The 19,252-nt window shown below is 37.8% G+C and overlaps 1 protein-coding gene across 4 annotated transcripts in view; it reads right to left on the minus strand.

The window, feature by feature from the left end:
* PTPN4 (protein tyrosine phosphatase non-receptor type 4) overlaps positions 1–18,683 on the minus strand; it is a 205,956-nt gene extending 187,273 nt beyond the window's left edge. For all 4 annotated transcript variants that reach the window (XM_034654399.1, XM_011222837.3, XM_034654397.1 and 1 more), the window contains exon 1: positions 18,461–18,683. The gene's annotated coding sequence lies outside the window, so the exon portion shown is untranslated. The remainder of the gene's footprint in view (positions 1–18,460) is intronic.
* Between the last annotated feature and the right edge of the window lie 569 nt (positions 18,684–19,252).

The raw sequence follows: 19,252 nt of genomic DNA on the forward strand, positions 1-19,252 counted from the left end.
CAAGATTTTTTTGGCTATTTGGGGTCTTTTGTGATTCCATAAAAATTTTAAGATTATTTTTGCTATTTCTGTGAAAAATGACATTGGAATTTTGATAGGGATTACACTATATCCATAGATGGCTTTGGCCTATGGACATTTTAACAACATTAATTCTTCTGTTTCATGAATACAAAATATTTTTCCATTTATTTGTGTCCTCTTCAATTTCTTTCATCAATGTCTTCAAGTTTTCAGTGGACAGATCCTTCACCTTCTGGATTAAATTTATTCCTAAATATTTTATTTATTCCTAATTTTTGATGCTATTATAAATAGAAATTTTTATTTCTTCTTCAAATATTTTAAGTGTAGAGAAATGCCAATAATTGTTGCATATTGATTTTATATCCTAAATTACAAGTGGACTAAAAATCAACAGAATTTTATTGCTTTATTTTGTTTAGCATAGACTATTCTTTCTAACCTCCCCCAACAGCTTCCCAAGTCAAGTTTATAAATCAATATTCAAATGGAATACTACTGCAAAAAATGAATGAATGGAAATGAGTGCAAATGAGGGGCAAAGCAGCAAAAATCAACCACCCATTTAACCAATTATTAAGCTCTCAAAATGCAAATATTTCAGTTACTCTGCAGCACTCATAAGGAATTTTGCAAGAAAAGGCTTCACAGCCTAAGGCAAAAGTCTCCTTCTTTTCTATCAACAACTGCTCTTACACTAGTAAACCTGATAAACCACAGTTTCACTATAAACTTTAACATTCTAGTTCTGCTACTTGCTAGCTCTGATCTACCTTGGAATAGTCAATATATTTTTCTGAGCTACAATTTCTTCATCTGTAAAAAGATAAAAACCTTGTGTGATCTACAATCTGCACTGTCCTATACAGCAGCCACACTACATAAAACAACTAAACACTTGAAATGTGGATCATCTAACAATTTTTTAAATTAAGTTAAATTTAAATGCCACACTTAGCTAGTAGCTGACCTACTGGGCAGTACGGGACTAAATGATCTTTAAGTTCCCTTCTAGTTCTAAAATTCAAGCATTTTTTAAAATTGCCTTTCTCCTTAAAATGGAATAAACGATCTGTAAGTTAAGTAGATACCACAACCACACAAGGGGGTCGGGGGGAAGATCCTAGTAACTACCAAACACAATATTCTTGACTAGGGTTGACAAAATCTTTTTCTTTCTTTTTTTTTTTAAACATTTTATTTATTTGGGATGTCTGGGTGGCTCAGTCAGTTAAGCATGTGCTTTTCTGCTCAGGTCATGATCCCAGAGTCCTGGGATTGAGCCCCACATCGGGCTCCTTGCTCAGCGGGGAGACTGCTTCTCCTTCTGCCTGCCACTCCCCCTGCTTGTGCTTCCTCTCTCTGACAAATAAATAAATAAAATCTTTTTTAAAAAATTATTTATTTGACAGGGGGAGAAAGAGAGAGAGAGGACAAGCAGGGGGAGTGGCAGGCAGAGGGAGAGGGAGAAGCAGGCACCCAGCTGAGCAGGGAGCCCGATACACTAAACTCGATCCCAGGACTCTGCAACAAAATTTTTCTGTAAGGAACTAGACAGAAAACATTTTCGGTGTTACAGGCCATACAATCTCGGTCACAATTACTCAACTCTACCTTTGTAGCATGAAAGCAGCCATAAACTATGTAAACAAATGAGTGTGGCTGTGTTCCGATAAAACTATGGATACTGGGGTGTCTGGGTGACTCAGATAGTTAAGTGTCTGCCTTTGGCTCAGGTCATGATCCCAGGGTCCTGGGATGGAGCCCTGCATCAGGCTCCCTGCTCAGCGGGGAGTCTGCTTCTCCCTCTACCTCTCCACACCCCTCCCCCCAACACTTGTGCTCTGTCTCTCTCTCTCTCTCAAGTGAATAAATAAAATATTTTAAAAAGAAAAACTATGAGGGCGTCTGAGTGGCTCAGTCAGTTAAGCATCTGCCTTTGGCTGGGATCATGATCCCAGGGTCCTGGGATGGAGCCCTGCATCAGGCTCTTGCTCAGTGGGAAGTCTGCTTCTCCCTCTCCCCACCCCTCCGCCGCTTGTGCTCCTTCTCTTTCTTGATCTCTCTCAACCAAATAAATAAAATCTTAAAAAAAAAAAAACCCAAAAACCTATGGATACTAAAGTTAAAATTTCATATAATTTTCAAAACTCAATAATGTTATGAAATATTCTTTTAACTTTTTCCCAACTATTTAAAAATGTAAAAATCAGCCGTGGTTCATGGGCTATACAAAAACAGGTGGCAGGTTAGATGTGACCAGCAGACCATAGTTTGCTGACACTGGCTCATAACACTGTACCTACAACAGCATTTAATCTGAGGATAAATCAAAAGAAATATAAAAAATAAACTTGAATTTTACTTAGTAAGTTTGTTGTCTGCAAGTTGGTCTTGTTGCAGCATTCTGAAACTATTTTGGGTGTACTCTATTACTGAACAAATGAATAAATACATTAATGTTACTGGGAGCCAGAGGTCCCACTATAGGAGACAGGAGGTCAGACATGGCATGGAAGAAGGTCCTACTGCTGGGACTGGAATGAGAGATACTGATAGGATTTCATTTTTAATATATACATATTTGCATCTCCATCCACTATTAGAACCTAGAAGCAAAAATACTTCAGTAACAATGAACATATGTAATGCCCTATATACTTTTCACACTAAAAAGAAATTTTAAGGACTCCTTGGGAAAAATATATATAATATATATAAAACTGAAAGGGCCAGATTCTCGTTGGACAGAGCTATGAAAACTATGAACTATAAAACTGATACCTCATGGAAGGAAAAAAAAATCAAATATAGCAACAGTTTTGCCCTAAAATTTAGCTCACAAACAATATTTACATAGTAATTACTATGCAATAATTTATACGAGAAGCTTATTTGCGAAACCATATACAACAACAAAACTGTATCCCAGATAATCACATACAAATCAATCACTTGAAACATGAATGCATAGCACTGGGGCCTGCACATTGATTTACTGATGAACAGGCAACATTTTCCAAATGTCCTCTATTCAACTGTTACTGGCCCACTAATAATGCTGAATTACAATATCAAAATAAATTTGAAATTCATTCTAAACTATAAACACTGGAATATAATTTGAACCATTTCCTGTAGCAAATTTATTTGAGGCTTTTCCTTTCTTTTTTTTGCTATTGAATCTTTTACATCTCATTATTTCCTATTTATATATTAGAGTATTTAAAGTACCATGTGACTCCGTGTGTGTGTGTGTGTGTGTGTGTGTGTGTGAGAGAGAGAGAGAGAGAGAGAGAGAGAGATACAGACACCTAGACCTGCTTAGGCCCACAAAGAGGTCCCTAATCCCGTGCCTTCAATACACCTGTTTATTCATGTAAACATGTCAACAGCTCCCAGTTGCCAGATACAGTACTAGAGGCTAGAGATATAAATATATATTCACCTAGATCTCCTCCCTCAGTAAGTTCACAGTCTACTTGGGGAAAGACACTTTAAACAGTCCAGTAAAATAATATACTAAAATAGATATAAACAAATGGTTTTAGTGAGTCAAAAAACTACTATCTCTTTCTCCTGTCTGTAGCTTATGACCTAAGCACTAGAAACAACTTGGCAGCGCTAGTTCTTTCCCACGCTCTCCCTCCTCACTTTCTAAATGTGTCTGTTCTTTAGTCCCCTACACATGACACACCAACAATAAACAACAATAAAGTAGATCTTTCATAATGAAAATATTCTTTTTTTTCCTTGTCCAGCTTTTTTTCGATAAACACAGTACAATGCTGTAAATGTATTTTCTCTTCCTTATGATTTTGTTAATAACATCTTCTTTTCTCTAGCTTACTTTATTGTAGGAATACAGTACATAAGACATAGAACATACAACATATGTGTTAAGTGACTTTATTGGTAAAGCTTCTCGACAACAGTAGGCTATAAGCAGTTAAGTTTTTAGAGTCAAAAGCTATACACGGATTTTTGACTATGCAGGGGTCAGCACTTCCTAACCCCCATGCTGTTCAAGGGTCAACTGCAGAATAGGAGCTATCAAGGGCCGCCTGGGTAGCTCAGTGGGTTAGGCGTCTGCCTTGGCTCAGGTCATGATCCCAGAGTCCTGGGATCAGGCCCCACATCAGGCTCGCTGCTCAGTGGGGGAGGTTTAAGGTTCAAATCCTCACTACCTTTATGACCCTGGACAGTTACTAAACCACTCTGTGCCTCAGTTTCTTAATATGGGTTGCTAAGATCATTAAATAATACATAAGAAGTCCTTAGCACAGTGCCTGACACTTAAAAGCACCTAATAAATGTTGGCCATTATTATCATCATCACTGGGTACAACCTCTCTAAATATTCAAAACTGACTTTAGGAAAAATTTGGAAATACTTATTATGCTTTTATTGAAATATTCTAGTTACACCAGAATTAAAACAGAATACTGGTTATTAAAAGCCTCAGAAACCAGAGAATGTCCAAGGAACACCAGTCACGCAGCTGGATGGAAGACAATTCATCAGAACAGTAACAATTAAACCTGTAATGATATTTGGGACTGTAATGTGAAGGAGTTTGCACTAATTTGGGCAATAGGGGCATAGGCCAGGGATCAGCAAGCTATGGCCCACAGGCCACATCTGTTCACTGTTTGTCTATGGGCCATGAATGAAGAATGGTTTTTACAGGGGCACCTGGCTGGCTCGATCAGCAGAGCATGTGACTCTTGATCTCGGGGTTGTGAATTCGAGCCCAATGTTGGGTGTAGAGATTACCCCACTTAAGTGAAATGTCATCCCATAAAAAAAGGAATTCTATTCTTCCCATTAGTAAACCAATATGACAAAAAGAAAAAAAAATTCTATCATTACTGTTATATTTTGATTTCATTAATAAAAACCTGTGAAAAAAATTTTAAAAGCCTCATTCATTTGTCTATATGTTAGATAATTAGATAAATGTTCCTCCACATTTTCCTCTAACCCTTTCCTTGTTCAACGTTATCTACCAACTGTCTCAAAATGTGCCAGGTAAGGAGAAGCAACACAAACATATCGACAAATTAAAAAAGACAGAGGCCCCTGTCCTTATGGGGCGTCCATTCTAGTAAGTAAAGAAAAAAAATTATATAGTAAGGTGGTGAGCAGGGAATGTGGAAATAGGGATGCAACTTTAAATAGGATATTCAGGAAAAGCATGACTGAGAATTTCACTTTTGGGCACACTTGAAAGGAAGTAAGAGTGAGCCATGGGGATACTCTGCCTGGAACACTTGGGAGAAAGGTATTCTAGGCAGAGGGAAGAACAAGCAGAAAAGACTGAAGTGTGAGCATACCTGGGGTGTTCCAGGAACAGCAAAGAGGCCAGTGCACCTTGAGAAAAGTGAACGAGAGTGGTCAGAGATGAAGTCAGAGACAGCAGCACCCACAGATCATGTAGGGCCTTGTTGGCAACGGTAAAAACTTCAAGCCTTTAAAATAAGAGAGGAAGCCATCAAGGCACTTTGGGCATAGGAGCATGGTCATCTCCCTTATACTATAAGGAGATGAGTTTTCAACTCACAGCATTTCCTACTGATACGTTAGATACAAAAAACTTAGAATATGTCACAAGTGGCTACTGTGCTAACAGAACCAATTAGTATCTACAATATTGTAAACTGGTAAGAAAAAAAACATCAAGACCCTGGCAGATTAATGAACAAATGTGAAGAATGTATGCAACAAGAAATTAGTAAATACACATAAAAAAAGGTTCAACTACATTATCACTAAAAAGAAATACAAAATAAAGTACCATTTATCACCCAATGCTAGGGAAGGAAACTGGTGGTAGTGCAAATTGGTTCAGGTCTACAATCCTGTATCTGAAACCACTGGTTTGAAAACAGTTCTGAATTTCAGAATATTTGGATTATAGAGAGGTGATACTGTATAAATGCCTCGTATTAAGTAAGATTCATGGTTGGGTCTAGGATAACATCCTGTATTATCCATAATGCTATTTAAAATGTCTTTAAGAGTACCTTAGAAATGTTTGATATAAGTGGAATATAAAGTCTCAGTAGCCTCACATCAGTTTAGGTCAAGTTGGCTGTCAAATTAGTTATAAAAAGTTTTATTTCTTAGGGTTTTGGGGGTCTCAGAATTGCACTAACTGTTGACCTAAATGTTTTGTAAATAATTATGTGAACACAGATGAAAACCCATAAAAACAGCTACATGCAAGGTGGGTACAATATCACAGTCACCTAAAAACTTCTGCAAATCACAAAACCCTTCCCAATGAAGATTGCCCATTTCCCTAGCAGTTTATATAGTAAGCACAGTAACTGACCACAGAATATATTAGGCTGGAAAAGGTAAGTTGGAAATGTAAATAAACCAAGCATAGAGATTTTTTAAATTTCAATGTAAATAAAACAATTTGGAAATCCTTGGAGTTTGTAAAAATATTTTACTTCAATTCACTAAGAAATAACTAAAAAAGAAAAAGAACATCAACATTACTATAAAAATATTTCCTAAATAATTTTCACTCCTTGGAAAACTCATTCATTCTACTCACTCAAAGAATACTCTGTATTAAATTAGCACCTATTACATACAAGGCACTGTGAATACCATGAAATATGGAAGTGAGGCTTGGAGAGGCAGACAGGCTGACCATGAGTTTAGATTTTATCTGACAGGCAGATGGAGAGGCAATAAAAAAATTCTGAGGGGCGCCTGGGTGGTACAGCAGTTAAGCATCTGCCTTCGGCTCAGGGCGTGATCCCGGCGTTATGGGATCGAGCCCCACATCACGCTCCTCCGCTATGAGCCTGCTTCTTCCTCTCCCACTCCCCCTGCTTGTGTTCCCTCTCTCGCTGGCTGTCTCTGTCTCTGTCGAATAAATAAATAAAATCTTTAAAAAAACAAAATTCTGAGCACGGTGTATGTAATGGGACGCATGTGAAAGTCAGATCACTCTGGCTACAGTGCAGAGGACGATTAAAAAGGGCAAAATCAATGGCAGAATGCACTTTAAGAAGACATTTTAAAAGTCCAAACAAGACATGATAAGTTTTAAAAAATCATCCCCCAGGGGCGCCTGGGTGGCACGGGGCGCCTGGGTGGCACAGTTGTTAAGCGTCTGCCTTCAGCTCAGGGCGTGATCCTGGTGCTCTGGGATCGAGCCCGACATCAGGCTCCTCCGCTAGGAGCCTGCTTCTTCCTCTCCCACTCCCCCTGCTTGTGTTCCCTCTCTTGATGGCTGTCTCTCTCTGTCAAATAAATAAATAAAATCTTAAAAAAAAAAATCATCCCCCAAAATTTCAGAAGTTTTGCCCAAGCTTCATATTGCCAAACTGAAGCTCAAGTGGAACAAGGTGCATCAGGAAAAATCAGAGAAAGGGAAACTCAGCAATAACAAGAGGTAATCCAGACAGTTAAAAAACAGTATCCACAGCTATAGTAACAAGCAATAGGTGGCGATCCCAGCAAGCGGGGCCTATGTGGTAGAGGTCAGATAGGCAGATACCCCAGCAATCAGGAAAAACATAATAGGGAAACATGCCTAATTTCATGGTTCTTGATGAAAGGCATATAGCAGATAGCAAAGAGCTTCAGCTATAAGACTAGAATTCAGGAATTCAAAAATAGGAGACAGAAAATAGGACAGCAGCAGAAAAGATACAGATTCTGGACTCAAATTAACCTACTTTCAAAACCTAAATCTGCCATTTTCTAGCTGTGAAAGTCTAAACAACTCAGCTTTTTGAGCCTCAACTTCATCTATATATAGAAAGGGGATAACACTATCTATTCTACAGGGTTGCTGAGGGAATTAAATGAGATATTATATTTTAAAACACCCAGTAGAGTTCAACAAATACTAGTTTTACCCCTTTCTCTTTTCCTTCCATTATTCATCTAAGCTACTACAATAAGGAAGTCTTTTGCTTGGCCACAAAGTCGGAAAGGCTTCTCTGACTAAGCATTAGAGGGCTTCAGGCACAGAAAGATCACTGATGCAAAATGCATCATAGAAGCACTAATTCATACAGAAAAGTTGAAAGAGAATGAGTTGCACAAGTAAAAGGGCCTAAAAAACTGAAATAGAGTAAAAGTTTAAATAATTAGAAACTATTAGCCTTAATAGCATATCCACACAAGAGAACATGTCATAATATAAAAAAAGAAAAAAGGGGAGAGCTCCCTGTATATTGAAGTCAAAGGATCACCAACATATATTTTAAATGAAAAAGCTGTAATATAAAATATTAATACAATATATTGCCTTCTACATAGAAAGTAGGGGAAATAGTGATCTATATTTATATTTTGTTTCTATTTGCAAAAATATTGGTAAAATATAGAAAAAATAAAAATGGTTACCTATAGAGAGCAGACAAGGCAGGGAAAGAGTAGTAATGAGACTCTCAGTACATGACTTTTTATATTATTTTGAAATCTGAATCAAATAACCTTATTACCAATAAAAAAAGAAAAGAAAATTTAAACAAATTTTTAAATACTTGAGAAGTCTGAGTTTTGTAATATGTTCTGCTATACTTATTAATTAGGACTTAACTGTACATATTTTAGCTGTATACTAACAAAGTTAACCATGACTTATCTGTATACATTCCTAGCAGTATAATAGATTTTAGGTTCCTCCCAAGAAATAAGTATAATCTCCTTGAAGATAAAGATCACGTCTTATTCATTCTGCAACCCCACTTCCAAGCACAGTGCCTGATGTCCGCTGCCAAGCACAGTGGTTCAAATAACCACTATACAGTTTCTTTCTCTTAATTCCCCAAACGTTAAGATGTATGTAACCCTTAAAAAAAAAAAAAAAAAAAGGATTTTTTTTGATTTTGTCCCCTATTCCACCATGAGCCAAGAGATCTTCCTTCCTCCCTTTATGACCAAATTTCTAGGAGTTGTCTAGTCTACATTCATCGTATGTCTAATTTCCTCAATTTAGTTTTTCACTATACCCCTCTATTATAACTCTTCTGCTAAGACAATGAATCTCAAACTTTAGTATGCCTCAGAATAACTATAGCAGCATTTAAACAGATTTCCAAGGCAGCCACCTCCCCATTCTTCACTTCGCCTTTTAATAATCTATAAGGTCTAGGGGCACCTGGGTGGCTCAGTCAGTTAAGTGTTTGCCTTCAGCTCAGGTCAGGATCCTAGGGTCCTGGGATCCAGCCCTGCATCCAGATCCCTGCTCTGTGGGGAGCCTGCTTTTCCCTCTCCCTCTGCTTGCTGCTCCCCCTGCTTGTACTCTCTCTCTGTCAAATAAATGAATAAAATCTTTTAAAAATAATAATAATCTATAAGGTCTGAAATGAAACCTGGGCAACTGATTTTTTTTAAAGATTTATTTATTTATGAAAGAGAGAGTGGGGTGGGGGCGGGGGTGAGTCAGAGGAAGAAAAAGAATCTCAAGCAGAACTCTCCACTGAGTCAGAGTCTAATGAGGGGCTTGATATCAGGCCACCAAGATCATGATGAGCCAAAATCAAGAGTCAGACTCTCAACCGACTGAGCCACCAAGGCGCCCCAGGAATTGATATTTTAATCAGTATCTCATTTAATTCTGATACAGGTAGCCTGCCTAAACACATCTGAAAACCAATCAGCTAAGGTCATCAATAACTTTCCAATAGCCAAATCAAAGCACCTTTTTTTCCTATCTCTTAGCATTTGATACCCCCCTGAAACTCCTTCCTTCATGACCCTCTACCACACAACCAGACTCTCCTCTCTCACCACCATTTAGGCTTCTTCACTTCTAAAGGCCCTTAACCTTTAAATGATAATGCTTGGGGACTCTGTCAGTGACCCAATTCCTAACTTTATACATACTTCATAAGTAGTAACAGTCATACCCACTGCTTCAACCACCACTGATACAACCCTAAATCCTGAACTTTAAATTCCAGAGGCTACAAAGTAGAGGAGGGCAAAAAAATGCTTTAGCATCACACAAATCTGAATTCAAAATATTTGCTCTGCTATTTACACAGTAACATGCTTAAAGTCACACACTTTTCTGAATTTCCACTTCGTTCTCCTTTAAAACTGAGAATACCTAGCATGTTTTTGTTCAGATTGAATGAAAAAAATAAGATGATTAAATGAGAGAAGTTCTTTTCCCTTCCTAGCATGCCCAGAGGACCCCATGCCATGGGCCTCAGAGGTGGCAGACAAGGGACAACTAGCCTAAGGTTAGGAGACTGGCAGATAAAAGGAGACTGAGCATACAAATAAATATATTGAGGATAATGGAAGCCAATTTCTTACTGTGGAAAAGGATTTATAAATACAGAAAGGGGGAAGACTAGAAAGAACCCTGGGGCGCTGGATTGGAATTGGATGTATCAGTGTAAACTTTTTAAATATATATAACTAGATATGGAAACATATTCAGATGTGAAAATACACACACACTCTCTCTCTCTCTCTTCCTAGTTGTGTCCACTCTAGAAGTGATTATACCCCAGCGAAAAGGAGCACATTAAGCATACATATCTTGGTTTCTAGATACCACCACTATTAAAAGAAATGAGAATTCCTTGGGAAAATGCATGATTCCAGAGCTGGGACAGAAAAAGTACAAAATGAGTCTGGAATATCTCATGCCAAAAAGTAAGGAACAATTCAAAGGGTGGGGACATGTCAAAAAGATTCAGGAGCCCTCTTGAAGGGGGTCCCACTAGCCAAATCTAGGACAATTTGAACATCAAAAAAAAAAAAGTTAAAAATAACAATAAAACCCACTGAATAGGAACAGAAATCCATGAGTACATACTGATATAAATAAACGAATGAGTAAATAAATGCATGAGGAAGAAGGGAGACGTGTTTTCAGTAGAAAATCAAGATGGCAATCTTCATAGTAGTGACTGATTCAGGCAGAAGTCATCAGTGGTCCCAAAGACTGGTGGATGTAGGTTTGACGAGGAAAAGAGTACTTGGAGCCTTAGAGCTCTTTCAACAAAAGTTACCAATTACAGACGTAAAAAGGATGGCTTTACAGTATAGAAACCTAATAGACATGAACATAACTACGTGTTCAGGGTAAACAACATAGTGGTGGGATAATACTGTATGCATCCTAGTGATGCGCTAAGAACAGCACATCATTTCTACGGTATTCCTGCCAACAACGCAGTTAGTCTGCACATGAGCAAACCACTGGATGAACTGCAGTTAAGGAACATCTTACAGAATAAAAAAGTCAAGGTCATAAAAGACAGAAATACTGAGGAACTGTTTCAGACTGAGGAGACTAAAGAGACATTATATTTAAATGTGATGTGTGATCCTGAACTGGATCTTAGACCAAAAAGAAAAAAGAGAAACTGTTGGGATAACTAGAAAATTCTGAATGGCATCTGGGGATTTGAAGGTACTGTTGCATCAGTGTTGATTTTCTCATTTTGTGGTTATGTAAAAGACCATCCATGTTTTGGTAAAGACACACTAGATTACTTAGGAGTGATTCACGTGTGCCACTTGCTCTCAAATGGTTCTGAAACAGTCTAATGAGATAAAAAATAGTATGTTCCTCTGAAATGGCTGGAAGCAGGGATTAAAATGAGAGACCAGAAACGAGATAATTAGGTAGTTTCACTGAAATTTGAGAATCCACTAAGATATAGCAGAAAGAGAGAAAGGGTCAAAGGCAATGTTAAAGTTCTTTCTTTGCGCATCTGGAAGAAAATGCCTCACTGATCCCACTACAGTGAGTCACACACATGGTGCTGCACACTTATCTTGTGTACACACACAATACATATGCAATATATATATTTATTTTAATAAAATTATTCAAGGAAAATTTTTTAATTAAAATAATTTAAGGGAAAAACTGGTTGAAGGAGCTTCAAGAGCTCTTTGTGCTGTATTTGCCAACTTTTCTGTAGGCTTGAAATCATTTCAAAATAAATTAATTTTTAAAATTCAGTAAGAACTCATGACAGCCTTGGTGCCTAGCAAAATGCTTGGCTCATTATATGTACTCAATAAAAATTATTTGGCCTTCCCTTTCCAGCTGCCCAAAGAAGAAATCGTACTATCACCATCAACTCTTTTCCTCTTTCTGTTATATCCAAATGGACTCTCCGTTCCAGTGAAACTACCTAATTAGTTTCCACTTCTAGTCCCACATCCTTATTTTCATTTTCCCATTTCCAGCTATAATTTCTCACCTGGACCACTGCAAGAGCATCCTAACCGGTCTATGCCATTTCTAACTTCATCTTTGCACATCCTTATATCCTTGCAATGAAATCATTATCTAGAAGTCAAACGTTACCTTTCAAAATTCATATCTAATCTATTCCATTATTTAAATACCTACAATTGCTCCCCAATGTAAATTCTGATTTCCCAGGAGGCAGACCAAAGACTTGTGCAGGGCACTAGGAATGCAGGAGCACCGAAAAGATATTTCACGTATACACACAAAACAATGAAGGAAATACTGGGGGGAAGAGAGAGAGAAGAAGGGTTAAAAGAGGGACTTTGATTTAACCTCCTTTGTGTTTATTTTAGGATCTGGTATTGGTTATATTTTTTATCACATGTGGGAATGCTAACAGTCAGTAGGTACCATAAACTTGCCAATACTTAGCCTCTAAAACAGTGTTTTTCCCAATCTTTTTCCCACCGCGGCACCAAAGAAAATATTTTTTTAGCGCACTGGGATAAGCCAAGACTATTTAATTAAGGTCAAAAGAAACCATCTGGGGGTTCCAATATCCCCAGGTTCAACAGGTTGATGGGTACTTGCTCTCTGGCACACAGGTGAGCCATTCATGACACACCAGTTGGGAAGTTTTAAAGTTCTTACTGTAATTCCACACATGGCCCAAACAAGGACCCTCAGAAGGTTTCATCTCCTAAGTAATCAACATCCACATACAGGAACACAGACGTCAAGACCCATCCCACAGAGACCGACATATACAAGACAACTTGCATTTCTCCAAACACACCATCCATTCTGACATTTTGTACATGCTGTTCTCTCTACCCAGATCAATTCCAACCCATCCTCCAAGACACTGCTCAAATGCCACTTCTCATTTCCCCCAGATCTTATTACACTTGTCACTCTGAACTGTAATTGTTTGTTGACATGTGTTACCATCCTAGAATTAGAGCTCAAGGACAACAATCTTGTCTTATTTACCTGTATACCACTGATCCCTATAATAGAAATTCAAATATTTAATTCACATATGAGTGTTGACTACATCATTTCCCAATAAACCAAATTTTCCAAAATACATCAATTAAAACCATTTAGGTAAAATTAAATTAAAATTAAATTAAAACCAGGTAAAATCTTACAATCAATTAGCATTTTTTTCCCCAAAACAAGAATGCTCATTGTTCTTTAAAAGAGAAATCTGGCACAGAAATATTCATACCATAGGACCATTATCCTAGTCTTGGGATTTTAAGCTGAGGAAACAAACTGTAAGCACAGATATATTTATTGCATATTATTATAAGAGTGGAAACTTTAGTAACAACCAATGGTTAACAAAAGGTAAATGACTAAATCAATCACCTGATTGATAAACCATCTGAATTGCTATGCAGTTGTTTAAATTATATTCATTGTGATGGGAATGGAAAAATGAGAAAAATAATATCAGCTACCATTTATTGACCATCTCTTCTATTTAAAAAGTACTAGATGCGTTATACATATTATCCTAATCCTCATGAAAATTCAAGGTCAAGTATTATCCTAATTTCATAGACAAGAAAGTAGGCTTTAAGGTTATATAATTTGCCCAAAGTTTTTGAGACAAGATTCCAACCTACATCATTGTGACTCCAAAATCTATCATCTTTTTCCTCCACTGCAATGCTTTTACTACACAATGCCTCCAATATATTAAACTCAAAACTGTATCTCCACCATACATCTGTATTTATAAAAATATGGACAACTGCCTGGAAAGAAACAAAAGAATCTCTTAGAATGGTGATTAAGGGCGAATGTTGTGACAGTATTATTTTTTTAAATTAGCAACTTTTTAAAGCAGAACTGTTGAGCAATGAACTGAACTCCTGCATCAATATAAAAGAACTCCCATTTTCAATTTTTTAATATTTTTATTAAGGACGCAGAATAGGTAACATGTAAAAACTTAAGAAGGATGTACTCAACTAACTATATTTAAACAATCATATATTAACCCCAAGGTGCTTATTACTAGGATTCAAAACTGACGATTACAAACTGGATTAAGCAGCATTCTTCCAGAATAAAAAGGTGAATTTTGAGGAAGACTTAAGGAGACACATGGATTGGAGACACGAATGTTTAAACTAAGGAAACAAGGGCAGAGGAAAAAACAAGAATATTTTCTTTTCAAGCAAGAATGAGAAACAAGGTTAGTGAGATGAAGTTGATGGAAAGCCTTCAGGGCCAAGCCAGTAAGTCTGAAATTAATTTGATAAGTAACAGGGAATTGTAACAGACACGTTCTTAAATGGGAAGGCAACAGACTGAAGTATGGTCTTTAAATACTCAAACTTTGTTACAAGAGTACTGTGTTTGGTTAAACAATGTTTAATAACAGGGGCAGGGGGAATATTCCATCATCCTTTATGTGTGCTTTATACATCCTCTTCTGAAAAAGAAAACTGACTAAACAAAAATCTTTACATAAGGGGTGAGTATTTTGGGAAGTGGGGCCCTTTCAGATATATTAAATACCACTGTACATTTTAAAAGAATTCCAGAACTCTAGAGCAAGAGGGGAGGCTGGAGATAATCTTACAGTGACAACCTCTTCATTTTCACAATGGATTAAATTAAGGCTCAAGAACTAAATAATTTGCCTGAATGTCATATACAAACTAGTGGAAGATTCAATACTAAAACTCAGATTTTCCAGACAGCAAGATCTAAAGCTGTGTGATCCAATATTATAGCTACTAGCAACATCTGGTTATTTAAATTTAAACTGGTTAAAATTAAATACAATTTTAAATGCAGCTCCTCAGGCATGACAGTCACATTCAAGTGATCCGTGCCACCTATGATTGATGACTACCTACCTGACGGTGCAGAAAAAGAGTATTTCCATCATTGTAGAAAGTTTAATTGGACAGCATAATCTACAGAATAAGGTTCAGAGTCAGACAGACCTAGTTTTAATTCTACTTATTAGCAGTGTGATCCTAGACTAGTTATTTAATTTCTCTTTGACCCCATTGGGGGGGGGGCAGGGGATTAATAATACCTACCTCACAAAGTGTACTTGATGATTATGTGAGATAACATGAAAAGCCCCTTTACACTGTCTGGCAGTAACAGACAATTAACGCTTCCCTTTTGGATACTTTTTTCTTTCTACTCCTCTGCATGACATCTTTGTTAAAAGATACAAACACAAGAACACCCAAATTAATATCTTCCCCTCAAAATAATCCACAGTGCCTAATTTTCAATCTGTTCCTACCAATTTTTTCAAATACTTGCAAATACTTCCAGTGTTGCTACTTAGGACTAATGAAATGAAGAATAAAGGTGGGGGAATGCCTCTAGTGAAGTGGAAGAGAATGTAATAAATTTCCCCTCTTATTTCCTATCCTATTTTAAATATGACTATACTGACTGATCATGCAAAGGAAAAGAAATAAATTACACTCTCCCTAGATACTGCACTTCCACACCAATAAAGAAGATTCTAAAGTACTTCTACATTAGTTCCTCCTCACCATCTGTACTACTAATTGAATACTAAATGAAGAAATAACACCTTCCACGATACTTTCCTGGTAAACAGTAATAAAAAGGATTTCCAGAATGTTAAACTAATCTTCAAGGTTTCACAGCTTAATCTAGTAAATTGCCAAATTTAACAAATCCAGACTACAGCACATAAAAAACTTCATAACATGGATGCTATTACACAGAAAAACAACAAAATTCAACTCAGTTTGTAGCCAGTGATTTTCTGGCAACACTAAATTTTATGTAGGAGCAACAACTCATATTTAGCCACATCAAGTTGCCATTTCTCATGAGGTCACCAATTTTACACTCCTAAAAAGTAACATAAAGAATTAAAGAACTTCTAAACATTCATGTTTAGACATCCACCAAAGAAGGCTTCTACATATTTTTTAAAGCTTTCTTGTTACTTAAAACTGACCATATCAACTCCCAAAGGGCGTTAATGTCTCTCTATGCCTCCTTGAAATTTATCTGGCATTCTCTTACCTTGGTCCTTAAAGATAATTTAAACAAAAACATGACCAACGATCCCCCTTAAAGAGTTCAAAACAAGTCAAATAAATGCTAAAGAGATAACACTGCCTATTATACTGTCATTCTACTACTCCAGTTAATTTTATTAGAAAAAACTAAAATATTTTGAATATACAAATCAGAGATTAACAATATTCTATGGGGGGAGTCACATAAATTTTTTTTAAGTGAAAAAAGTAAAAAAAAAAAAAAGGTCTTCATTACTATCCTACATCAAGTACTTTATACATTAAAAAAAGTTAGGCTTCTATGCCTGAACTGATGAAATCTAATTTGAGAGAGTCTATAATTTTTTAAAGTCCTTCAATAATAATGAAGTGTACACTGGTCATATTAGAATAGGTCAAATGAATTTTCCTGAGGCTGCATTCTAAGTACATCTGACCCAGAAAGTATTTTTAGCAAGTGCGTTCAATCAATGCTGGTTTTATGCCTAGCCTAAATTAGAAATTGGGTGTCACAAATTTAAAGTAACTAAGTTAGTAGGGACATTTTAAAAGATACTCAGTTAAAACATAAGAAAAAAACACGAGTTTGAAACAATTTGATACCCACTGCCCAAAAGCAAAGCAGGTTAGGAAACAGGCAATAAGAAAGTCATATCCTCTTCATTACCACTTTCGGTAACATGTGATTTTCTAACTTAATAAACTTTAATCTACTATTAATAAAAACTACGAAATAGTGATGGTGTTTTTTTTAATCTCTTGCCAAATGTTTAAAACGGATTAGCTAAATCATAAATATTCTATGTACTAAAAGACCATGTTTTTCTTATTAAACCAAACCACTCAGGAACATACTACTGGACCACGCGCATGTTTCAGTGAAAAACAGTAACAAAGATATGTGTCATTAAAATAAAACAAAACAAAAAACAAAAAGAGACATAAAAATAGCTTCTGTGGTAACTGGAGCATAAATTTATTCTGACAAAAAATGGTGGGGTCCACAAAAGATTACACTCTTTTATTGTGAGTCAGTAAAGAAGTGCTATACAAACTTTTGCTTACGAGGAATCTCTTTTGAAAAAAATCTATAGGTTGAATTTATATTCATCAAATTCAAGATCTAACTGATATATCTAGCTCTATTCCAATGAGCAAATTCAGGACTCTGAACAACCATTTATTTTAAGGTCAGTTCCTTCTCCCTTAAAAAAAATGAAAAGTAATTGTTCTCTCTGGCATGTTAAGGTTCGAAAATCAGGATAAAAAAATGTCCGGGATTTTACTGTTCCATAGTCTTTTTACTCAAATCATCTTTTACAAGTCGGATATACTAGCTTTTGAGTGTTGTTTTTTTTCCTCCATAAACATGTGTTAAGCTGTACTGTTTGAACCAGACCCAAGATCTGGTCACATAAACCTAGTATTACTCCAACTCTGATTTAAAAGCAGTTGGTATATTGCAGATATACAGGATCCCCTGGAACAAACGCCTGAAAATCCTACAAAATCGTTCTTGTCCATAGTGGTGTCACTATATAAGGCAACCCTAGACATAAAAGCCTCCCATTCCAAATTTCGCAGAAACACCGATATATTTATCTGTGCAACTGTAAACTGTTCCGTTTTAAGGAAACCCTGGGAATTGCATCGGTACGTCTACTTAGCTACATCTCAACTTTTTTTTGGCCCAACTACAGATTCCTAAATACAAGTATATACCGGTAGAATCACAAGAGGCTTAAAACTTCAATGAACGGACAATCTGCCCAGGCAGCATATGCAAGAAGCACTCATACAAGCCAATTAAAAAAAAAAAAAAAAAAAAAAAAAAAANAAAAAAAAAAAAAAAAAAGGAATCCTACCAACAATGGAAAACTCAGACGCTTTTAAAAATCGTACCTAGAGTTTAGGTCTTGTGGAACATTTCATCTCCGCACCGATTCCATCCCTTCTCCCTTCGCTCACCCATAACATATTCCAACTATAACCCCCAGGAGCTGCGAGAGCTGAGGTCCCGGAAAGAATGGGGGGGGCGGGGGGAACAAGCATCATTTTTCTCCTTCTCTTAAATCAACCTTGTGCCTCCGGCTAGCCGCTACCTGACCCGCCTCCCACACCCAGGTAACAGCCCAGCGCACCGCGCAGGGCCGAGAGGCCGGCCGGGACCCCAGAGCCTCTTACCTTCGTAGCACAGCCGCGTCCTCTCGGCTGGAGAAGAAAAGCCTCGAGGCCCGGGCGCGCCGGGGGGAAGCGCGTCCGCCGCGCCGCTCCCGGGGGCTCCCTCAGCGCGCCCCCAGCAGCCGCCGCCGCAGCGGCCGCGCCACGGCCCCGAGCCGCCAGCACCACCTCATACTGCGGGGTTGCCGCGGGCCAGCGCCGCCGGGGAGGCGGGNGGCGGAGGGAGGGCGGGGGCCGCGACTGGAGGCGATCTCGCGAGAGGCGAGGCCAAAATCCTCCCAGCTAGCGCCGGCGGAGAGGTTGCGCCAGCGCGGGCGCGGGGGGACACGCAGGTGCGATGGAGGCCGGACCTGGGTAGGTTGGGCAGGGAGGGCTGGGAGGAGGGGCGGAGCACTGTGGCCCCGCCCCGTGGCCCAGCAGCGATTGGTTACTTGAACTGCGACCCTTGCTGGACCTACTGACCTAAGGGACTCGATGGAGGAGCAGAAACCTAAGTTTTCAAGGGGAAAACCAGACCTCTTGGCCCCAAGTCGTCCCAACTTCAATGCTAATAGAGGATACAGGTTTTAGGATGCAGTTTTGAATCATTTCCTCTCCTAAATATAGACACTAAACAAAGAACAATGTTCTTTCATAAAACAAATGTCTGGGTGCCTTCTGTGTGCCAAGAAGGGTGTGCTTCTAAAAATTGAATTAATTCATTCTGAAAATGCATATGAATTTGGTGTTATCACGCCAGGGTTTTTAACCAGGTGCATTCATATTTTACTGATGGTACAAACTCATTGTGATAAG

Source organism: Ailuropoda melanoleuca, chromosome 2 (genome assembly GCF_002007445.2).
Source record: "Ailuropoda melanoleuca isolate Jingjing chromosome 2, ASM200744v2, whole genome shotgun sequence".
NCBI classification, from domain to species: Eukaryota; Metazoa; Chordata; class Mammalia; order Carnivora; family Ursidae; genus Ailuropoda; species Ailuropoda melanoleuca.